Source organism: Struthio camelus, chromosome 4 (genome assembly GCF_040807025.1).
Source record: "Struthio camelus isolate bStrCam1 chromosome 4, bStrCam1.hap1, whole genome shotgun sequence".
Lineage (NCBI taxonomy): Eukaryota > Metazoa > Chordata > Aves > Struthioniformes > Struthionidae > Struthio > Struthio camelus.
The window spans coordinates 38,041,290-38,063,607 of record NC_090945.1 but is presented as its reverse complement, the minus strand read 5'-3'; the positions used below and the strand labels follow the sequence as shown (position 1 = coordinate 38,063,607).

Genomic DNA, 22,318 nt, shown 5'->3' with positions numbered 1-22,318 from the left:
TATCACCTCTTAAAAAGTCAGCTTCTTTTCCACAGTGGCAACTTTGCAAACTCCATCTTACCTACACAAGCCAAGTCGGACACACCTTCATTTACCTCTGAAAGCACTTTTATTACTACAGAATAAGAGAGAGATTTCAACCACATCTGGCAAAAGACTCTAACAATGCTACTTCCATTTAAAGCAGCAGATGGTGATACCATAGATGAGAAGGCATTTGGCAGGACAGAGAGTCATCTGCCCAGCCATTAAAGCCACATCATTTAGTGGCCTGCAAAATTCAGTTTGATTATGTGAAGTGAAATCAAAATAACTAAGGCGAGGGAATGTTCTGATTGCTGGACTTAATGAATATGATAGCAATTCTGCCTGCCTAGAATTCTCACCCATGTCCTAAAATCCCCCCTTTTCCCCCTTGACACACTACTACTTTTGCAGTTTGCTTTGTAAAAGATGGGCTCAGTTGTTCACTCTGTCCTTTTATTTCTATTGCAGTAGCTTATGAAGGCTTCACTTTATAAGATCAACTTTGTTCCATATAGGCACCATGCCTGTACAGAGCTTCACTGTTCAACTTTTTCTGTAATCTGTTGCCAGTATTGTCATCATGCCAGTGGCACTATGATACATAACTTTTCATATAAGAGCTAGATTCAAAGCTCCATGAATCAACAGAAGAGTTTTCTTATAGGGCAGCAGAGCATGACCAAGTAACAGGCTCAGCAATCAAATTTCAGGAGTAATAGAAATAACTCCATACCTCCTGAGTTCCTTTATGGAGCATGTTAAATATTGCCTTTAACTAAGCTGTGGTTAATTTAATATAAAAGTTATTGCTTTTGTAAACAACAATTATCATTTAAAAGTAAAATTCAAACTTGTCCTGTTTGCATACAAATATTACATGCATTCCTAAAACACCCTCTCTACATTAGAGAGGAAATACAATTCTCATTGAGATTATTCACAGTTCTAAGAATACAAACCTTGCGGAATTATGAGCACCATAACTCCAAGCCTACATAAAAATGAAGAAATCAGCAATAAGATTTATTCACATGGAAGTCAGTCCCAAGAATCTATCTTCATTAACAGCACCCATGCCTCCAATTGCCTGCTGGCTCCTTCTCTTCCCTGCCCCTGCAAATAGCTCCCTTACTGCGCTCTAAATCACTCCCTCTGCTCCAACAGTCTATCTGCTTCTGATGGTATCTCTGGGTTGCTTGAAGATGAAGGTGTGACAATATAGTACTAATAAGAAATATCTTTAAGTATGGCTCTCCTTTGATAAACAGCAAATCTTTTGCATGGTCATACACATAGGGTCAAGTCCAAGCCCATTCTTGAAATGCAAAGTATGGACAGTAATTTATAAATTCCCAATCACTATGCAGTTTTTAACAGTTTCAGATGTGTGTTGAAGTCAAATCTAGAAAAGACAACCACTGAAGGATTTACTTTTTATAGGCTAGACTGCTGCCATTCCTTGTCAAAATCTCCTTGGTATACTTCATGAAGAAAGAAGATAGGAATATCTTGCAATATTATTGTGATTACGGCACACGTCTCAGTCTTCCTACTTTTTTGGTAGCATTTTTAAGACAAATAACTGAGTTAAAATTGTTATACTAAGATTAAAATAAACATGTGGTCATTTGCATGTCCTGTCTGATGTGATTTTCAGTCTTTAGGAACAGAATGAAACTCTCCCACTCGTAAAAGCATACCTTGGCAGGGAACGAAACATTCCCCTCTTCCCACACAGGCACAACTGGGCATTAACTTTTAAAATCAGGAACACTCCCTGCAACAAGGATCAAAGCAACCATGTGAAGAAAAGCGCAGAAAATGGAATGGAAGATATTCTTCATGGACTTCAGAGAGAAACATGAGTGTGCCACTAGTCAGTTTACTTGGGCACTCTGCGCAAACAGCTCTGACTTTCTGTGATCCAGAACTGTAATTGCTGGCTTCGTTTTAGAAAAGTGAATTTGCCTAGCTTTAATTCATCACTAGCTCTCTAACCTTCCTTAAGGAGTAGCCTCCACTGATCCATCAGCAAAATTTATGTCATCTAAAATGGAGACAAGTAAGGGTACTGACCTACAGATCCAGTCTCACAGCCAAAGGAGGCAGGGTAATAGAGGCTTCCTAAGAAGCTCTGCCAATACTGACTTCAGGAAATACTTGGAGAGGCTATGAATGGCAGAAAATCCTCAGCAGAAATCTGCCACTCACAGATGGTCATATAATGACAAAACCTGAATCAGAGGCCAAATCAAATGGAGCTGAAGGTTCAGACCATGTATACTTAACCTGATTCATCAGGCTTCCAAATTATAGCTTTTTTCTGCTTCATCTTATAACATAAAAATAAACTACCAATCCGTTCTGCCTTCCAAAAACTGAAAAATGTAGAAATAACTTAATTGCACAGTCTACCAAACTGCATGATTTATTAGACAGGTCATTATTTCATATAGATGCCTTTTCTGGTCTGTTCACAGGGTACATAAAAGATGCATAAGTCCTCAGTGCCTATATGCATTCATTAGATAACATAATACTAATCAGCCGTCTCATAAGCAACTAGAAACCTAGCTGGATTTCCAGGGTGAACACCCAATACTGCTAAGTGAGAAATCAATACAGCTCAATAGAATATTTTACAAGACAAATGCTGCTTCTACTCCTGCCCCCATGCACCTAGCTTAACATATAGTAAGACATATCACCCAAAGTTGCAGCAGGGAACATGCTGTACGAGCAGGCTAAAATGTCAATCCAGACAGATATTTGATTGCATGCACTTGATAGAAAGACAGAGCTCAATTTCCTGGGCAGCAAACAAGATATTCTCGAGAAAGTCGAATATGCATTACAGTTGGCACAGATATGATAGCTTATTAAAATGAATCATAGTTTTACAATTTAAAATAGGAATATTCATAATTTGAATGCCAAAAACAGTACTGTATAGTTCTAGAAGAAATACTTCTTGAAAATAGCATGGCTAGAAATAGAATTTTATAATACTTGGATTATATTTAAAGACATACTTGATCAAAGAACATTTCTGCACAAAATAGTTTGTATCACACAGAAGAGGATCACAGCGCTATGAAGCTAATGGTTTCAGTTGATATTCTTTTCCTTAGTCTATACTAACAACGTGATGAGCTCTTCTCTTCCTGGGATTTAAAGTGCAAGGTACTGGGGAACCCAAAAAACTGAGCCATGCCCCAGCTCCAGTCCAGGTGACGAAAGGCCTTTCTCACCCATTTCACAAATCATGACAGCTATCTCCAGCTACTCTGTACTGAATCCTAGCATCCCAGGCTACAGAAATCAGAAAAAAGCTCATCTTGGGACTGAGCACACAGCATGTGAAGTTTTCCTGCTTTAACATAGGCTTGTGGGAAGAGAACAGAGCGTTTACCTCATAAGCTAGACTCCCTCCAAAAATACAACACTATTACAAAATAATAGGCCTTTAAAAATAACTTATATTTTTGGTTTGGCTAAAGTTCTTTTTCCAGTTCGCCCTGCTCATCCAGAGCATGTGTAACAATGATAGCACTAAAACCCTAACAGCTATAAACTGAGCAATGCAATTTTTGATTCTCATTGCAGGCATCTTGATGTGAGTCTGGACAGAAATAAAAGTACATGCATTTGCATGAAGTGTATATACCTACTCATAGTTTTCCCCAAAATCCCCACCGTTGCTTCTCTGTCCTACCCCAATATGTGTAGGTCCCAACTCAACAGCAATACATGCATACTCTATAGCCATATAAATTCTGCATTCTTGTATCAATTAATTTTTGTCTCACCTGTAACCTCCACCTCAATCAGCAAGCCAACATCAATCCTGCCACCTCCCCTGCCTCCCGCCATTCTGTGTGTGAATGAATACTTGCTTTTCCCTTACATTCTGCCCCATACAGGATTTTCATCCAGCTTTCATGCACTCATCTTACTCTTCTAGGCCTGGCAAAAGGCAGCTTCAGGGTGTCTTTTACTGTCCTAGGGTTTTCATGGGGAGGAACTTCATCAGTGTCTTTTTCCTTCGAGCTATTACATGCCTAGAAAAAAGGGCTGGGGAAGAATAAGAATTTGAAGGACAGACAGGAAGGATAGGGAAAGGAGAATTGAAATTTTCAGAGCTGCTAAATCATTCCTGCTCTGGTCTAACAAAAGCTCGGGCAGTTTCAGAGAAGAGAATCAAAGAACAGTGCCAGCTTTCTCAGTAGCTTGGATGAACAACAACTCTTTCCCAATAGGCAGCTAGGTGAAGAACGCAGCCTCCTACAGCTTCAGATCCCTGCAAGAATCCCATGTTAAAGGCAATGTCACATTAATAAACTGGTACAGCTTGCCAAGTTCCTCTTCAAAGTACAAAGACAGGTAGCAACCTTAGCAGATAAAGATCCCCAGTGATAAAGACTGGCTACCCCACTAGCTCAGAAAAGCTCTAGTAGTCAAGAATTTAGCAATATCTAAATTGTAATGCCCCTTTTGTGATAACACCATATAGGTGGAAGAATACAACCCCAACCTATTAAACTAGTTGACTTTTTTTAATTGAGGTTTTCCACCATGTTTTTACCTCTGAGGCCTACTGCCTTCCTCAAAGGGCTAACACTGAGCAGCTCATTCAGAAAGAGATGCACACAGACACGCAAGCAGTATGAGTATTTCTCCACATTGAAGGTGGAAGATTCTTTCAGGTCAGAGTTTCAATATTCCAGACCCAAACTCCTCCTGATACAGGGTCACAAGCAGAAGCTCTGCAGTTTGCCAGCAGCCAACATTCACCGCTCAGCGCCTAACGCCCTGAACGCTTCAAGGAATCTATAATGAGGCAGAGAATGGAGATGAGAGACAGTCATCTTCAGCTACAAAGCATGTTCGTGTTGTAAGCACACGTCTGGAACCTGAGCTTAAATAATAACTTAAGAAAGAGTTCTGTCCAGCCTCTAGAACGGCTTGGCCCTGACTTTCACGGATTGCCTGAGTGCAAAGGAATTTCTATCTACTACCCAGGAATCCAAGGATGAAAATTGAATTGGAATATGTCTGTCTGTTGGGTACTTTTTGCTTTGGGGTTTTTTTATTTAGAATTTTCTTCAAATAGCAAATCTTTTTCACTAAAATAATAAAGGCAAATAAAAACATTAACTATATATAACCAACATAAAACACATGAAATAATTAGTTGCATTCAACCTTTGTGGCACAGATTTACCTTCTGTGTCCTTTTAAGGCTATTTCAATATGACCCTAGTGCAAATAATAACGAAAAGCTAGCCAGCAGGAAAATGCTTTCACTGTCTTTCTTAGCATCTTAGTCAGGAAATAGCTACACTGGCATACTTGCCAACTAGGTTCATATGTCAGCTGCGACTTGGATTATTGGCAAGCAACAGTCCAAAGAAGCCATCCTAGAAAGGATTGCAAATTAGTGGATCCCTATTCTTCATTTCAAAAATACTTTGGAGTACACCATGAAGGATCAGCTGCAATTGAACTTGGCAAATACCACTGCTCTAAGGGCTTGGAGCAATGCAGCATCCACTTAGTTTTAATAGATAGCTCTCTTTAAAGAGTTAATCTGAATACCAAACACAGAAAGTCTTACTACTTGTTACAGTTGTAGTGGCATTTCTGTGTGAAGAAAGAGCTGTCCCACAGCTACAAATCCCCTTCCCAGTTCTAGCATACATAGGTAGTTCTGTTAATGGAGAAAAAGGAGGTGCAGCTTTCATTTTTGAACATGTTTACAAGAACAGTTACAGGTCCATGTAAGCTCTTCCACTATGTCCTCAATAGACTTGTTTGAGGGACAAAGCACGTTAGTTTTAAACCAAAATCAGTTTATGTTTGGTCAGTTTTGAGCACAGGCAGAGCAAGCCTGAGGACCTCCATACTTTATACCTATCACAGAGGATGGCATAGAAAGGATTAGAGAAAGCACAGTGCCAGCTCCTCAAGCCTGCAACTCCTATCTCAATTCACTGCTTTTCTCCAGTCCTTTTTAGGTTCTCAAAGATGTTATTGCAGATCTGAGTTCTTACTAACAAAATACACGTACATTCCTCTTCTAATCTCTTCAGATTTTAGCTTTCAGTTCCTGTCCCCCTTCACATTCCATTTCTACATAGTGAAACCATGTCAATTCCACTGCAGAAGACTTTTACACTCCTACAGTCCAGCAGCTAGGAAACGCACCTTATAAAGGTTAAGATATTTATTTGAGATGAAGCGATCTTACTACCACCAACACGTATACAGTATTCTAAATCAGGTTTACTGAAGTGTTGAGAATAAACGAAAAACATCTCGACTCCACGATGGAAAATGAGAGTGAAATTCTGGGACAATATCCAGCAAGGGCACCTTCTAAACTAATAGTGTTATAACACAATGTATTAAAGAGTTGCACAGAAAAGCAAATACTCTATACAATTAAGACATACAAAATATTCATACTAAATTTGTCTCAGTGTTTACAGATCAAAGATAAAATTATTTCAGACAGGATGATTCTTTTCCAGACAACATGCTTAAGACTGCAAAAAAATGTCCGTTTCAATTAAGATACTGGCCCTGGCTTTTGAACATCACAAGTTTGTTAATTTTATGCAAAGCGAAATAAAATTACATTCTCAATGGACTCCAGCAAATTAAATGAAACTATTTCCAGCAGCTAATTTAAAAAGGGATACCACTAAAGCACTGTGTTGAATCTTATCTGTAGCTACCACTTAAACCTCTAGTCACGACACATTCATTCAAAACAAAATAGCAGATTGTAACGTGGGCTGATATCTGAAGGCATTTCATGAGCATATTCATGCTGAAGTCTAAAATTTACAAGATCATTTAGAGAGATTACCTTTGAACTAGTTACAAAACCATTTTCTCATCTTTGTTCTGGCTCTGAACTAGCACATGGCATTTCAAAGTTTAGTATTATTTTTCCTCCCTTTACTTCATTGACTAGTTAGCTAAAATAAGATACAGCACAAAACTGAAGATCATTTTCTTTTCTAATGGCGGGTGGAGGGGCAAACCACTCAAACTACACGGTTTTCAAATTAATTGCCCAAAAAGTCAGGTTATTATTGTAACAATTATTTCCATCCTTTTTTTGTTGCACTAGGACTATGATTTTCCCCTGCCTGCTTGTATCCAGTAGAATTGATGCTTCAGTATGTTGTTAGCTGAAAAATTTGCTTTGACACTTGTCACTACATCTTAAGCTAGAAAATGAGTGTGGTTCTTAATCAGAACAGACAAAAGTACTGTACTGTTTGATGAAAATTATGATTTCTAACTGGCTCTGTGTAAACCATTCTAACCTAATGCCAAGCCCTTGATGATAAGTGCTGCTAGGAAACACTATTGGGCAGCTCTACGCATGCAGACGGTTAATTATGACTTCAGTGGAGAACAGTTCATGAGATTATGTACAGTTACAATGCAATTAGCTCTTGTTTATCATTTCTTACATATCTGCAACGTTCGCGTATGTGTGAAGCATACATACTTTGCATATCATTTGAACCTCTCTGTTCAGAGGGGCCAAAACCTATGAGGATTTGCATGCCTTTTCTTTTTAATAGGAAAAAAGAAATAAATCACATTCAGTTTACAACTCAGCCTTCCTCTGTCTCTGGTGCTCATTTTCATCTTTCCATATATAAAAATTAGCTAGAGCTGTGCATACTATAGCCACCTGCTGATATTTCAAAACCAAAATAAGATCTATAATTGGATATACAAAAACAGAAGCTCTGAAATTACAGCACAACGGGCCCAAAATTTGCAGCAGGGATAGTGGAATTCTGCAGCAGTGTTTATAAGTGGCTGTCAGCAGTTGTACACCCACAGAATCTACTATTAGCAGGAAAAAAAAAGCCCACATACACAGCCTCCTACTTTCAGCAGCTCTAATTTTCTTTGCCCTTGCATGAGCTTTTCCCTCTCTCCCCCTACAAAAGCAGGGTGTAGGCTCCATGCTGTACAGAGCAAATGCACAGGATACCATCATATTTTCATAGCAAATTCAGGAATTTAGAAGAAGGAGAGACAAGAGCATTTAATTCTTCACACCTTCCTTAAAATAAGGCTGAAAAATACTGTATCTTCTAGAGGGAAAATATCATTTTTAGTTAACTTGTTTTTAATTAAAATTCATTTATATTTATTAATGTTTTGGATTCCTATATAATTCCTTGACAATTAAAATCCATAGGCAAGGCACAGATGGAACATCCTAGTCTATTCTTCATGCACAACCTTAGTTTGTAGCTTTATTTACACACTAGCATTTTGTTTCACGTCTCCCACTGCAGTAGTAACCCTGACATAGCTCCTGGTACAGAAATAATGGCAGAAACGCCAAGACAGAGTCCTAGGACTTTAGCCACTGCACCAGCTAGATTCAGCCAAATCAGGGTTCAACGATACAATGGTTAGAATATTAGTGGCTATTTTGCCTTAGCGATCCCCAGTTGCTACAACATACAGGAGCTTTAAACCCAGTGGGAAACAAAGGGAAATACTCTTATTGCCGAGCCATGTCATGGCACGGAACTGGCACGTCATGGCACACTGCTTTTTATGCTGGGGAGGTAGCCAAAGCTCAGCTGTGTTCTAGCTCTTTTCCAGGACTGCTCCAGGCGGCCTCCAGATTCTCTATGTGAGAGCAAACTTGATAACGCACCAACATATATTGAGGATCCAGTCCAAAATCTTGGAGCAAACTTTGCTTCCCACCATCCCAAATGCTGATGCTGATCAGAGAGCTGAGACTGCAGCATCTACAGAGTAGTACATTGACCACAAAGATCTTGATCCAACTCAGAATAGGGATACAAAACTAATCCAGACTCTCTTGAATTTAAAGCCCTAACAAAGAACACGCTGCATACAGACTTCCTTTATTCTTTTTGTCTGCTCTTTGAGAAGAAGGTGCTAAAGTTTTCCCTCACTTGCTTTTCACCAAAAAGATTTCATAAGTCAGAGACCCTGACTTGTTCTGCTGAAAGCAACAAGCTTCTGTCACGAACCCTCATGCCTTATTTGCGGAGGTGGGCCAGCAAGACATCAGCTGCCGAGCTGCTGGCTTTAACCGACTAACAGCAACTGCGCCAGCAGTCCCGGGTGCCCACGTGCGTTTTCAGCTGACCTAGAGTACAACCTCCTTTTCTCATTGGCTGCCTTTCCTCAGGAGGCAGAAAAAACAGCCAAAACCAGCCTGTTGATCAGATGAGGAAGAACCGGGCATCATATGAACTCTGGCCACGGTTTTCACAAGGACTGACAGTAGCTCTGACCACTAGAAAACAGATAATGCTCTGGGCTTCTTGCCCTTTATCTCTGGCCTCCAAGAGAAGGAACAGCCCGTAGTTCCGTACGTGATTTCCTATAGGACAAGGAACATATAAGATCTGGAAGGCCAGTTAAATTGAGGGAGCATTGGGAGAATAAAGTCAGTGAACAGAGACAGGGAAAAAGAATTAATTACAACTTTAGGACCTGAATGAACCTGTAAGATGCACACTGCAAGGCAACATGTCATACAAGCCTCTGCCCTATCACTTTAGGTGCGTGGTCCAGAGAGGGCTCTTAAAACAAGGGTCAAGAGCACTTCAGTGTAAACCTGCCAAAGTAACACTAGCTAACACTCAGACACAGTAGCACTCATTCGCAAAATGAAGAAACTGAGCATTCAAAAACAGATGAAGCTCCATTTTACATTGTAAGCATATATAACAACTTAAGTACGAAGTCCATAACATTTCGTCTTTGAATTCAGGGGTTGACAATGCCGTCATTAATATAGGCTTGGGAGTCTTTCAGAGTGTCGTAGCACTGAATATCATTTTAACTTTGGATTTGTAGCATAGCAGGTTTGCTCTAGCACAAGCAAGTGCTATTAGGAACTTCCATACAAAACCAACGTCTGCTTGGGGCCCAGGTAAGAGCATATTTACTTCTTAGAGCACATTTCTCCTAAAGAATCTGGTCCTCTGCTTTGGTGACCTCCTTTCTGAATGCCACAATACGTTCCTCGCATCTTAAGTTGGACAAGACATAGAAAAGTCAGTTCTAATGAGTTTATCAAACTACCGTCTTTTTATTCACTTAGTAGCACTTAGTACTATTTCTCACACATCTTTAACCACAGTAACTTTTGCATTATTTATATGGAAGCTTGAGCCTGAACTGTTTCCTCACCTTTGCATCAACCAGAGAGCACACGCTGTCAGTTACTGCAGCTCAACAGAGTACTTTTTAAGCCACAGCAGCTGCGTGAATAATTTATCAGTCTTAATATCTTAGCAGTAGTGATTAAACTTAAAAAAGTCCTTTTTTCAATTCTATGCAAACCAAAGTATTATCACCTCCATGTATCAAAAACATAAATTGGCTTAGAGATTAATTACATTGTATCTTTATGCCTTCTCTTGTTCTGACTCTTATTCTACTCCTTCAGTGTGTCAGAAGGACAATTAGCACTGCTCACGCAGCAGAGCTTACTGAGAAAGGTGAATTTGCTACTAGAACAATTTCTATTACACGCATGCCCATCTTTGGCCCACCTGTTCTCCCTCCCCTTCCACCCTCCAAACTTGTGACACAGTACTGTTCACTCCCCAGCAGTCTGCCCACCATGATATTTGTGCTTCCTGGCCCCAGCTGATTACTCTTCCTTTCCATCCCTCTGTGGCCCAGTTGTTCAGTCCTCAATCTGTTTCACCTAGTGAACCTCACCATCATTCTTCATAAATGCCCTACTGCATCAGACCAGTTAGCCCAGGATCCTGTCCCTCAGAGTGACATTAGAGGATGCTATTTAGAAAGAACATGCAAGCCTGCCATTTTCTGCAATTCATCCTCAGTATCCACAAGTGTTGTATGAGGGATGTTAGAGGGCACACCCCTGCCTAATTCTTTGGTATCCATTTATGTACCTGTTTCTACATGAGCTAATTTAATCCCTTTTTGAACCTGTCCATACTGTCACAATCTCCTTACAGCAGCAAATGATTTCAGAAAGCACTCAACTGACTGAGATAGTCTTCTTGTGTTGTAATTGCTTGTTCCGAGTTTGGCACTGTGTAAGGATGGTTTAGATTTTTTTTTTTTTAAACATAGATACATTAACTCACATTTATCTGAAGCCTGATCTACTACCTTCCCCTTGCCCACCCTCCCCTGATCTTCATTCTCCTCCTCCACCCCTGAGCTTTGTAAAGTCCTTCTAGAGTTCCTCACCATTAACATATTATTTGACTTCCCAAATGAGTTTGGCATTATCTGCAACTTTGGAGGTTTCACTTGTTCACCCTTTTTCTGAGTTACTCACTGACAGTGATACTATATAAAACTGATTCCAGCATTGATCCCTACAGATCCCTCTCCTGGCTCTTTTTCATCTTGAAAAGTCACTACTATCACAGTCTACCACCTGCTCCTTGGCCTTTAAGCAACTTTCAGTTCACAAAATAACCTTTTCCCCAGCCCTGTGACAACTTAGTTTCTGTAATAGTCTTTGTTGTGAAACCTTCTCACGTGAGTCTTTGCTGTTTCTTCCGTCCTGGAAAAGGGGACTAGAAACTGCTACAGACTTTTTTCTCCTCATTTAGAATGATGGGAGTACTCGGGTTTCCTCTGTGTCCCCTCTATTACTCAACTTCCTTGACCAAGTGAAGCACGGAGGAACAACGTAACCAGCCTGTTGCTTCCAGAGGAATAGTGAGATTAGTAAGGGCAGGAAACCGAACTCCTAACATACTTGCCTCTATCCGCTCTTGTGGGAATGTTACAATGTTGCTAGGAGTAGACGGTATCATTTTTCTCTCACAGCAACTTTGCTCATTGGCTCTATTTCAGGCAATAGCACAGGCAGACAAACAGAAACATTTATTCCCAGCATAACTGGAACCTCTTCTCCTATTATAATAAAACTGGCATCAGCCATCACCAGAAAGTACTTACAAGAGCGGGCAACACCACATACGGGTGAAATCAATGTCACCCTCTGAGGGCACAAGTGACCATTACACAAACTGCTTAAGGAGTAAAGTTCTGTTCTTTCAAGGAGTAATTTCTAGGAAGATTAGCCAGGCAGGTGCAGCTCTACACCACATGCAACACAACTGAATGATGTGGTGCCCTGTGGAAAAATACCCCACAGAAGTAGAAGAGGAAAGATGCAATTGGGTCAACATTTGTTGAAAACTAGTAGGTGGAGAACTTGTTTGTATTGAGAACTTGTTAAGCTGGAGGAGCAGCAAATACATTTTTTCCTGTAATCCTGAGCCTATAGGAATAGATTCCACTTCTATCTGATCCCGTTCAGAGAGGAATGATCTGGCTTTGTCAGGAGGAAGTGCATATGTCATTGAGACAAATTTATTTATTTATTAAATGAATTCCTGTATGTATGACCTATTCCAATCAAGCTCAGAGAGAATCATACTATGCCCATGGCATTTGTTTACTTTTTGATCTACTAAAGAAAAATTATATGTATAATATCCTGAATACATCTGACTATTCTTGACAGAATTATCAGTGAAATGATGAAACAGCAGAATTCTTTGTAAAAGAAATGCTTGAAGAAAAAGAATGTAAAAATGAAAGAATCATGGTGTTTACTTTCTTAAAGAAATCATGGCAGAGCCTTGTGAAGAGTGATTCTTTCCTTCACTGCTCCTTTCCTATCAGCCACTTCACCCCTTTGCTGTGTTTGTCTGTTACCTCCAACTGTGATGTGCACTTGCTGCTTGACTGGCCAGATGAACTCAGTTACAATAGCTATGGGTGGGGGAAAAAAGGCCAGGAGTTTATAACACATGGCCCTCTTTCTGAAACAACAGCTTCAGTTTGCCTGGAGCCAGTGGTTCACATACATACAACATGTGATTACTCTTTAAAGAATTAAAACATTACCCTTGAGAAACAAGAAAAAAAAATACAATTAAAAAGGGGAGGGAGCTATTTCTGTGAAACAATCACTGCTTTCAGGTCACACGGGGAAACAATAGAAATTTCACCTCCCCATAACTGGAATTGCTCAGAGAAGCAGATGCTAAGCATCTTTAAACTAAGTCCTACTTGTTCAGTCTGCTAGACTATATTCTAGCCCAGTGTCCTCAGCTTACTTCATTGGGGCTGAAACTGACTATCAGGCCAATGTTACACTACATCTCATTTCCTTCAAGTCTTTTACACCTGTAATAATGCTCATTTGGGTGAATGGTGCTTTGTACCCCAGTAGTTAAATGAAATTTAAGAATGTAACAAAACTTGCTACAATTCATCAGAGCTGGGGTTCATAACAAACACTGTTTAGAAGGAACATTATTATTTATGGAGCAAAATGGTTCTGAAAATAAACTCCTATGCATATTTAATATCTTCTTCCCTTTATTTTTATTCTAGGGAGCAGGAAGGACTCAGAAAAACAACACAACTCAACAATGAAAGATGAAAACAACAGAAAGAAAACAGAACAATGAAAGATGACTTGATCCCTTCTAAAGACTAACTCTATGCAAAACTGCTTTTTTCCCCCCCATTTTCAGTTCAAGAGTTCTTCAATCTACTGTATATCAATAGATAAAACATGACAAAAAAGTTCATTCTGAAGAAATCTTAAATTAAATTCCCGTCTAATAAAGGCCATTTGTCTTCTCTGACTCACATCCAAGAATGAAAGAAATATAATGTAGATTCTCTTTGCCACACCCCTCTTTTCATTTCTTATTTACTAAAGTATATCAGATTACTGAATTTTGGAAAATGATGAGGAGATTGGTAAGTGCTTCACCCTAGAAACTTTAATTATTATTATTTTTTAATTATTATATTTGAATATGCTTGAGTTTCAAATAAAGTTGAAGCATTTAAGAGCTGGAGTGGCTTCATTAAAGTTAACTGGGCACCTGCACAGCCAATTGAGGCTGTTTTTCACTTTATCGCCCATGAACAGTAATGATGTGCCCACAGGTTACCAAAGAAACTACAGAAAATTCTCTCGCTTAGAATAAGGCGGATTTGGAGCGGTATGGAATACCACATTGCTTTTGAGAGGACATCTACAGCCAGATCATGAGCCTTGATCCCTAGTCCACCCACAGAGAAACGCTCCCCAAATTTCAGGACACAGCGCAACCGCAGAGCGAGAGCTCCTTGGATGTGGGAACTGAAATACTTTTTGGCTGAGAATCAACACGGGAGCCAGAGTGCGTTTCATGTACATGCTGGTAATTATCAGGACCACAGAACGAGCGCAATGTTGGAACTCAGAACCTTTCTACATTAACAGGAGTGTCAGTGTAGCCATGCCTACAAGTGGCACTTCTAATGCTGCCGCTGCACATTAATGCTTTCTGTTTACATGAGAAAAACTGGGCTTGTTTGGACATCCTGTTTATAATCTCTAAAAGCCCACAGCCATCCTTACCAACTAACATCTGGTAAGAACAGCTAACTTCTTTCTGCTGTTCAACCTGGTAAGCGCAAACTGCAATGCACTGGGTAGAGATTTTAAACTATATATTTTCGTGATAAGAAAAAGGAAAAAGCAGACAACCACTGTTACAGAGTAGAAAGTGACAGGTATCACTTCAAACTCCTCAAACCTGGTTAGACAACATCTAAAAGCTAAGAGCTAGATCTAGGTCTGTGTGACAATGGCTTCTGTCCTTTAAATCCATAGTTTAGCACTCCAGTGGATGGAGTGGATTTTGTTAAGGGAATTCCCTCAGTCAGTAAGTATCCTCTTCAAAAATAGACAATACCAGTCAAAAGCGACACCAGAGTGAGCTATTCTAGCCAGACATATCAGCTCAATTTTGGCTGAGCCTCACCTATAATTTATAGCTATTCTCCTTTCTTAAAAGTCTTGAAAGGGATAAGCAGGACAAACACGGCTTCCCTTTCCCACAATGTAAATAAGCAGATTAAAGAAGACTTCAGTAAGCCCCCCCCCCCCCCTTTCTTTTAAACCCACAAGAGGAGAGGTTAGCAATTAATTGTGGAAAGGCCTCAAACACCACACTGTCGCAAAAGAGAAATAAAACACTCATATTTATCACAGATGTTATTACGAAGTTCGACAATGTATTTTGGGTTATTCTTGACTAGGTCTAATGCTGATTTCTAGAGTTCACGCCACTGTGGGACCCATATATCTAGATATACATGCTAATTTTGATCAGTGTGTATATATGTTTATACATATTCATGTAGGCACATGCGCACACGCACTGCTGTGTACATTATAAAAGAAACTATGAGGAATTGGTAGGGGGAAACTTAATACAATCATTCACTTTGGTATGGAAACCACCATGTAAAAGGACTGTCTCAATCAGTTGGGAGCATGACTTTTGGGTTTGCAAAGAAGGTATTTACAAAAACCAATACCATTTACAAAAGCAAGTATCACTGGCATATTAGTAATATGTCACTTAAGCATATTAATTACTTAATTTGTGAGATATCTTAACGTACACAAGGTGTCTTCAGTTAATTTAACTTGGAAAACTGCAAAGTGCAGTTAGGCCTAGCACAAAATGTTCAAAATCAACTCAATAATGAAACATGGATAAGATTATACATTCATCAGTATGGATGTTAACCTATTTGACATTAACATTAGCTAAACAGACAGCTGACACATGGCTTTTCTATGACTAATGGTAGATCAGAGGGAAAACACTGTGATGAGATTTCATGGTCAGTACTAAGGCAGACGATGGCATACTATATAGCAAATCAAGTTCTAGACCTGAGTTCTACCTGTGATACTGCCTTCCAGTGCACACTGTGACATATCACATACCTTTCTGCCACAGTGTCCCCAGAAGGTAAACACTCACTCACCTCAAAGTATTGTGACAATCAGTTTATAAGCCTCATACACTTAGACAGTGTCAATGCAGAGGAAGATATTCAGCACCTTGTAAGAGGTGGTGAAACTTGCAGGATCAAACCTAACTGTAAAGCTCTTTTAGTCAGCAAGTATTTGATCTTCAAAGTAATCTATTTGAGGGCAGAATTTCCCTTTAAAAGCTTAAAAGGGAACTATTGCATATATTTATTAGCCAAATCATCACCTGTGCCACTGATTTACAGAACAGTAATCAAGGCAAGATCTCCAGATTTTCAAATGATACTAAAACTAGAGTCAGAGCAAGTAATGAGCAATACCACCATTGTATTCCAAAGCATTTGGATCATTGAGGTAATTAGGCCAGCAGATGGCAAATGCAGCTCAGTGCTGAAAAATGTAAAATAATTGGTCTGGGAATATGTGCTAAATGGAACAATCATATAGCATGATGATTAAGGAAAAGATTATTTGCGGGAGAAAAAATACTAAACCATGCAGACGTGCATATAAAAAAAAGAGAGACAGAGACAGAGAGAGAGAGAGAGAGAGAGAGAGAAGGGCTATGACAACACATAGCAAATGAATAAAATATAGAAAGGAAATGGTAGAAGGCATTTGTTAGATCCTATGAGGACTAACATATATGAACTATTTTCATGATAAAGAGATTCAAGCAGGAAGTGATTTAATTAGGTAACAGGAACAACTACTGTGAAAGCCTAAGTATAAGCAGAAGCATTCAGCACCTTACAGGACGCATTTGGAGCCACACAACATCAAATCCAAAGTCAGTAAACTTGTCTGAAGATCAAGTATACTAGGATAAGACTAAGGCCTCCTGAAGTTTAAAACTAAAAGCCACAACAAGCCTGGATAAAGCAAGAAACACTAACCTACCTGATTAATAGTCAATATCTCAATGCAGAAATGACCCGGGGAGCGTTCTTAGTCTCCCTGTTGGAATTACTGGATTTTGCGTATGAGACCAAAAGGCAAGGTCCTGGTCTGAACTAGATAGACAAAGGACTTGGGACTTTGCTCTCTCTAAACACAACTCTAATCACTGCACCATCAGCTATTCTAGAGCAAGTCTCCCAATTCTGTCCTAAGGCTAAGGTCCCTTTTCTAATACAAATTTCATCAAAACTAATAAAAGGTTGAAAATGCCTTTTTGTGAAGGCTGCAACAAAAATTTGATCCTTTGGAAAAGTCACAACCAGCTACACTAATTACATACATCATAGGTGACCATGGCACATAAAATAGTTATTGTACCCCGGTTCTAAGCCTTGTATTGTCCAAATAAGATAAAACACGACAAATGGTAAAAATAACAAAGAGTGGAGGGGTAACTGGATAAGGGATGCAGCTGGGAGAAAACACTGTAGGGTTGACATTTCTGGTACAAACCGTTATGTTTAAAAAGTAATACAACACAGATGCAAAGACTAAGCTAAAAGAAAGATTTGTGGAGCACTGAGTAGTAGGCACTGCTACACATACGACCAATGACGTTCTAGGACAAGGCAAGTTATGAGGAAAAGTGCAGACAACCAGGGCCCATTTTCATTGAAAAATATGACAGAGAAATGTGACAAAATGGAGATTTTTGGAACTACTGACTGTTGCTAGAGTTTTATTTTTCACATTGGCAAAAAGAAAAATTTTGGTGCTCCATACAATGGGAGCAGGATTCATGTCAAAAACTTCAAAGTTACAAAACAAGAAACTAAATTTAAAAATTACAGTATAACAAGAGACATGCAAAGCTCCTGCATATACTTAGAAATAAATACTGATATACATCACTGAAAGTCTCAAAAATAACGTAGCTTATCAAAGGCTGTAGTGGATTCTTCATCAAAAATTCAGCCAGTTTCAGCTGTCTTTTTAAAAAGAAACCTCTAACTTGGGCGAGTATGACAAGATAATTTCAACTGCTTCTGCTAGCTATATCATCTGTGAATCTATTTGACTGTTTTTAAGTGTGCTTATTTAAAAAGAGAAGAAAACAACAGAAGGGCTATAAAGAGCAGACAGGTGGGATTAAGACACCGATAAATATTAAAAAGCACATTCCTAATCCTAAAATATCTTTTGTTCCTATAAAACAATTGCAAAGTTCTTCCCTTACACCATTAATTCCCGTTTTCATCTTAACCAGGTAACTTTATTTTGTACTTGAACTATGATATGAAAGTGCTCAGTGCTTTTCTCTGATTGCACTGGCAGAGTTATATGAACCATTACCTATCATTACCTTTATTTCAAACCTGTCACTTCTTCCTCTTTGTAGCCAACAAGGTATAAGAAGGAAAAAAAAATGCAGTCTCTATCAGAGAATAAAATCACCCATATAAAAATGAGCTGAAAGGAACATGTGAACAAAGGAGGAAGGAGGGTGAAGAAAGGGAGAGATGAGAATCTTGATAAATCTGCTCTCTCTGGCAAAAGACATTCTACTCTCCTGCTATAAAAAAAACCCTAAAATACAATGTACACTGGAGCTGACTTCTGCCCATAATTCTCCTTTCTCCTGCCACACCTTGTACTTAAAATACCTCAAACATTCCACAAATATTATGCAAATAAAAATAATATTGATACCACTGCCTCATGAGTACAACAAATGTATGTAACTGGAGCTTAAGTACATGAAATGATGCATTTCCCTCAAAGCTGTGCCGTCTCTTATGAGGTGCTTTTCAGTAAGTCCTTCATGAGCCACACAATGGGCTGTGAGCCACTAATGTTAATTAAATGGCCCCCTCTAACTCTAGTGCTGCCAGTGACATGTTAATGACCTCAAAATGCACTTTGATTTGGAACTTTTTACCCGCCGGGGGCGTGCCAGGCTGCCTTACCTCTGTAAAGCTGTGGCATGCTCCAGCTGCTGCTGCACATGTATGGAATGCCATTCCCATTTGCAGTAACATGCACTGTTAGCCAAACACTGAAGGAAGGTAACCGTTATACAGGGCACTGCAGACAAAGCTCACAGACTAAAACATGCCAGTAAGACTTGATTTGTCTGCTTGAAACACTCAAAGAAGCTGTACGCATTTACAAATTGATGGGGCTACTGACAGGCAGACTGTCATGAAGGCAGCCAACTGAATGCAGCAGAAACACTCCAGAAGCTTGTTTACTGCACTCAGTGCACAGGGTTAGCAAGTCTATTCCTTAGCATCTCCAGAAAAAAAATCCCACCCCCCACAAAACGCACCCATAACCACACACACACACAATCATACACAGAAAATAAAAATCATAAATAGTCAAATTCACCCCAGTGTAACACCACAGAGCTAATGCCACAAACTATGGTGTTCTACTGTCTTTCAATAAGCACTTTATTAGGAGGCAAAGAAATACAAAGGATCAGTTATCCATGTACTCTGGCAGTGTAACAGAAGTCACTAGAAATAACCAGAGGAAATAATGTAATGAATTGGCAAACAGACAGCTGAATTCACTATTATTCCTAATCCAGCCATTAAACCTTTCCAGACCAAGCTGAAAACTCGCATATTATTTCTGCCCTAGCATATGAATGTAAGAGAAAGAAATCCAGCAAAGGCACAGAATGACATGCACATATCCTTTGAAAGCAAATGCCTCTTAAAAATACTAGATTATTCAACTGAATTTATTGACAACAAATGCCCAAGTTTAGTAGAGAGTCTGACAAGTTTTATCTCCAAAGCTATCCCAAAAAAGAAGATGGAAATATCCAGGATATGTGTTAAGAACGAAGCCAGAGAGTCTGCCCTGGTAGGCATGTTACTGGGCAGCTGTAGGGAACTGTAAAGAGTTGACTGAAGGAGCCTGTTAAGCAACGTAACAGAGGGAAAACTTATAAGACTTAACAACAAAGAGGATACGCAAACAGTGGTAGAACATAGACAGGGATATCGAGCCCAGTCGATACCCTAAAGGCCATCTGATGGCACAGAAGAAGAGTTCAGATTCAGAAGCAGATTTCCCATCTTGTTTTGAAAAGATTTATACCCATGCTTTACAGTTCACATACATGCTCCTTCTGGGCTGTGACTTAGTAATACCTCAAATAGCAAAACATAATCTGTAAACCTACGATAATTCTTTCCTCAAGGTTGCTTGTTGCTTATAGGATCTCTTCTGTCCTGCCATTTCCTTTGAATGATTTAATGCAGTTAAAATACAAGACTCACACTAGTTTAAACTTCTCCTTTTAGTGTGGTTAGGGAGAGGTAAGTAGTTTCCACTTTTTTCTCCCCAAGATCTAGCTAATGGCAGTCAACAGTGCTAGAATGTGGGTAGATTTCTGTGACAAGGATAGGGAGAAGCTCAAAGATAAGCTGTTCCAAGAGCACAGATGGTGCAAGAAAAAAACCGAAGGATAAAATAAGAGCTTTCCTCTGCTTTTAGCCTCTAATTTCTATGATGAAGGCAGTATATATTTCTAGGAGCTAATATGCAGCTTGTCACACCCTCTAAAAATCACAGGTTAGTAAGTATTAGAACCAGAATGCAATAATGACATTGTGCATTCCACCCAAGATAGAATTTGTACTTGAATTTTACTTTCATTTCAATACATGAATATGTTCACTGAAGGCTACAGGACTCTGCTCCGACTACAAAAGATGCATGGAAGTTCAGATATTGAAAAAAAAAATAAAAACCCCACACCTCACACACCTATTTCAGTGCTTGTATCCAAAAGTAATCAGTAAGAGTCAGAGAAAAACACGCCCACTCAGAGGTAGGAAGCAAAAGACCTTGAAGAAAAATGAATGAAGAAAGAGGAGAGGGAGAGAAAGGAGATCCTGAAAGCAGGAAGCAGTCTGCAAACTGCACTACAATAACAACACTGTAATTTGCTCATATTGGCTTTGTTATAACATATGAAATACTGTTCAGATTCAGTGACAGCAAAACACATCCTGCTATAAATAATCTTTAATTTCCAGAGGAAAAAGGCAAAATATAGCAAACAGATCAAGCCATTGTCTGCTGGATTACATACAGTCAGAACATATCAAGTCTTAGTATTACCATTACTTCATTTGAAACACAACAGCACCTACAGCTGGTGGGTAACTTCCAAAGATTCCATCAGTGCTTCAGAGAATTCAGAATTTAAGATAGCACACACAAGAGGGATGGGAGATTATTAAAGCTTACCCTTTAACAAAGCATGTATCAGCTTCCTCCACTAGCACTCTAACTAGCCAAAAAATACCTAGTCCATGATTTATATTACCCCAAGCTTAGGGAAAATCTATTATCTATGCATAAATGCTTCCCTTTAAAGAACAGCATATGGGAGAACGAGAACTGATTCAAATTCTAATAAGGTTCCACTGAAGAGATTTGCACTCCCATCATGTGCAGTACCATGCACGGGCATGGAACCGAAACATCTGATACAAACATATCTAATGTGTTCAGACTAAAGAAGAGCAAGAGCCTAATCAGCAGGCAGGGAATATGCTTTCCAGAAGGGCTCCATTTCATGGGGCTCCACTAAGTGGACATCTGCAGCTGCAACACACTTGCATGTTCTCTTGTAGTCTGCAAAATGGGAAAGATGATGCTGGCTGACAGACAGCAATCACACTGACTAACTGCTTCTGGCATTTGTGCTCATACAGAAGGAGAGATGTTACAATACTGTCCTGCAAATGAAACTGAAAGCCCAAAACGTGGGGGGATGCAAGTAAGTTTTACAAGCGTTTCCTTCAGTGCACAACTTTTAAGAAGTATGTACTAAGTCTTTCCAAATTTGACTTGAGAGTTGGACAGGATCTAAAATCCTGAAAACGTGTATAAAGAACCTGAACTCTTTAGAGGAGAGGAGTCTAACCGTCATGGCATTCCTTTCCTTATCCTTCACTTCCATGCCCCTAATATGCACATCATTTAAAGACAGTATTTTAGCAGAGTTCCTAGTGAGAGTAGGGAGCACAAGTTATGCATATGATGCCTCTCTGCTACGCTATGAATTTACAGCCGGAATGCTAGGTGAGAATAAACATCAGTCACATGGAACTAACTTCTCTTCTGCGGTCTCTATTCTCTAGGAGCTTTTCAGAGGCAGTATGCAAACAAGCAGCTTATGGAGGGAAAAGAAAGCCATAGTCATAAATATTGTCCCTGTTATTGTCTGTGTTACCATGGTGCCTGAGCAACACAGGCCATTCTGTTAAGCACTATAGGAACAAAGGAAAACAAAAAGTCCAGTGCACCACAAAGCACTACCACAACTTAAATACAAGACAGCAGATGGCAAAGGAGAGGAAAATACAAGGAAATAACAGGATAACATTGGCCAGAATGAAGAGTGGTGTTCTCAGCATAACAGTAGCTTATCTGTCAATAAACTTTTGTAGACTCCACAGTAGAAGAAAG

General features: G+C 39.4%; 1 long non-coding RNA gene across 28 annotated transcripts in view; it reads right to left on the bottom strand.

The window, feature by feature from the left end:
* The window catches only part of LOC104145532 (uncharacterized), a 251,341-nt gene that overhangs the window by 205,022 nt on the left and 24,001 nt on the right, over positions 1–22,318 (bottom strand). For 20 of the 28 annotated variants that reach the window (XR_011140967.1, XR_011140968.1, XR_011140970.1 and 17 more), the window contains exon 1: positions 16,820–16,916. The exons of 5 other annotated variants lie outside the window; for them this stretch is intronic. This is a non-coding gene — a long non-coding RNA (uncharacterized lncRNA). Of the gene's footprint in view, positions 1–16,819; positions 16,930–22,318 lie in introns of those variants that run through there. 3 more of the 28 variants (XR_011140969.1, XR_011140964.1, XR_011140983.1) reach the window with 2 other exon arrangements.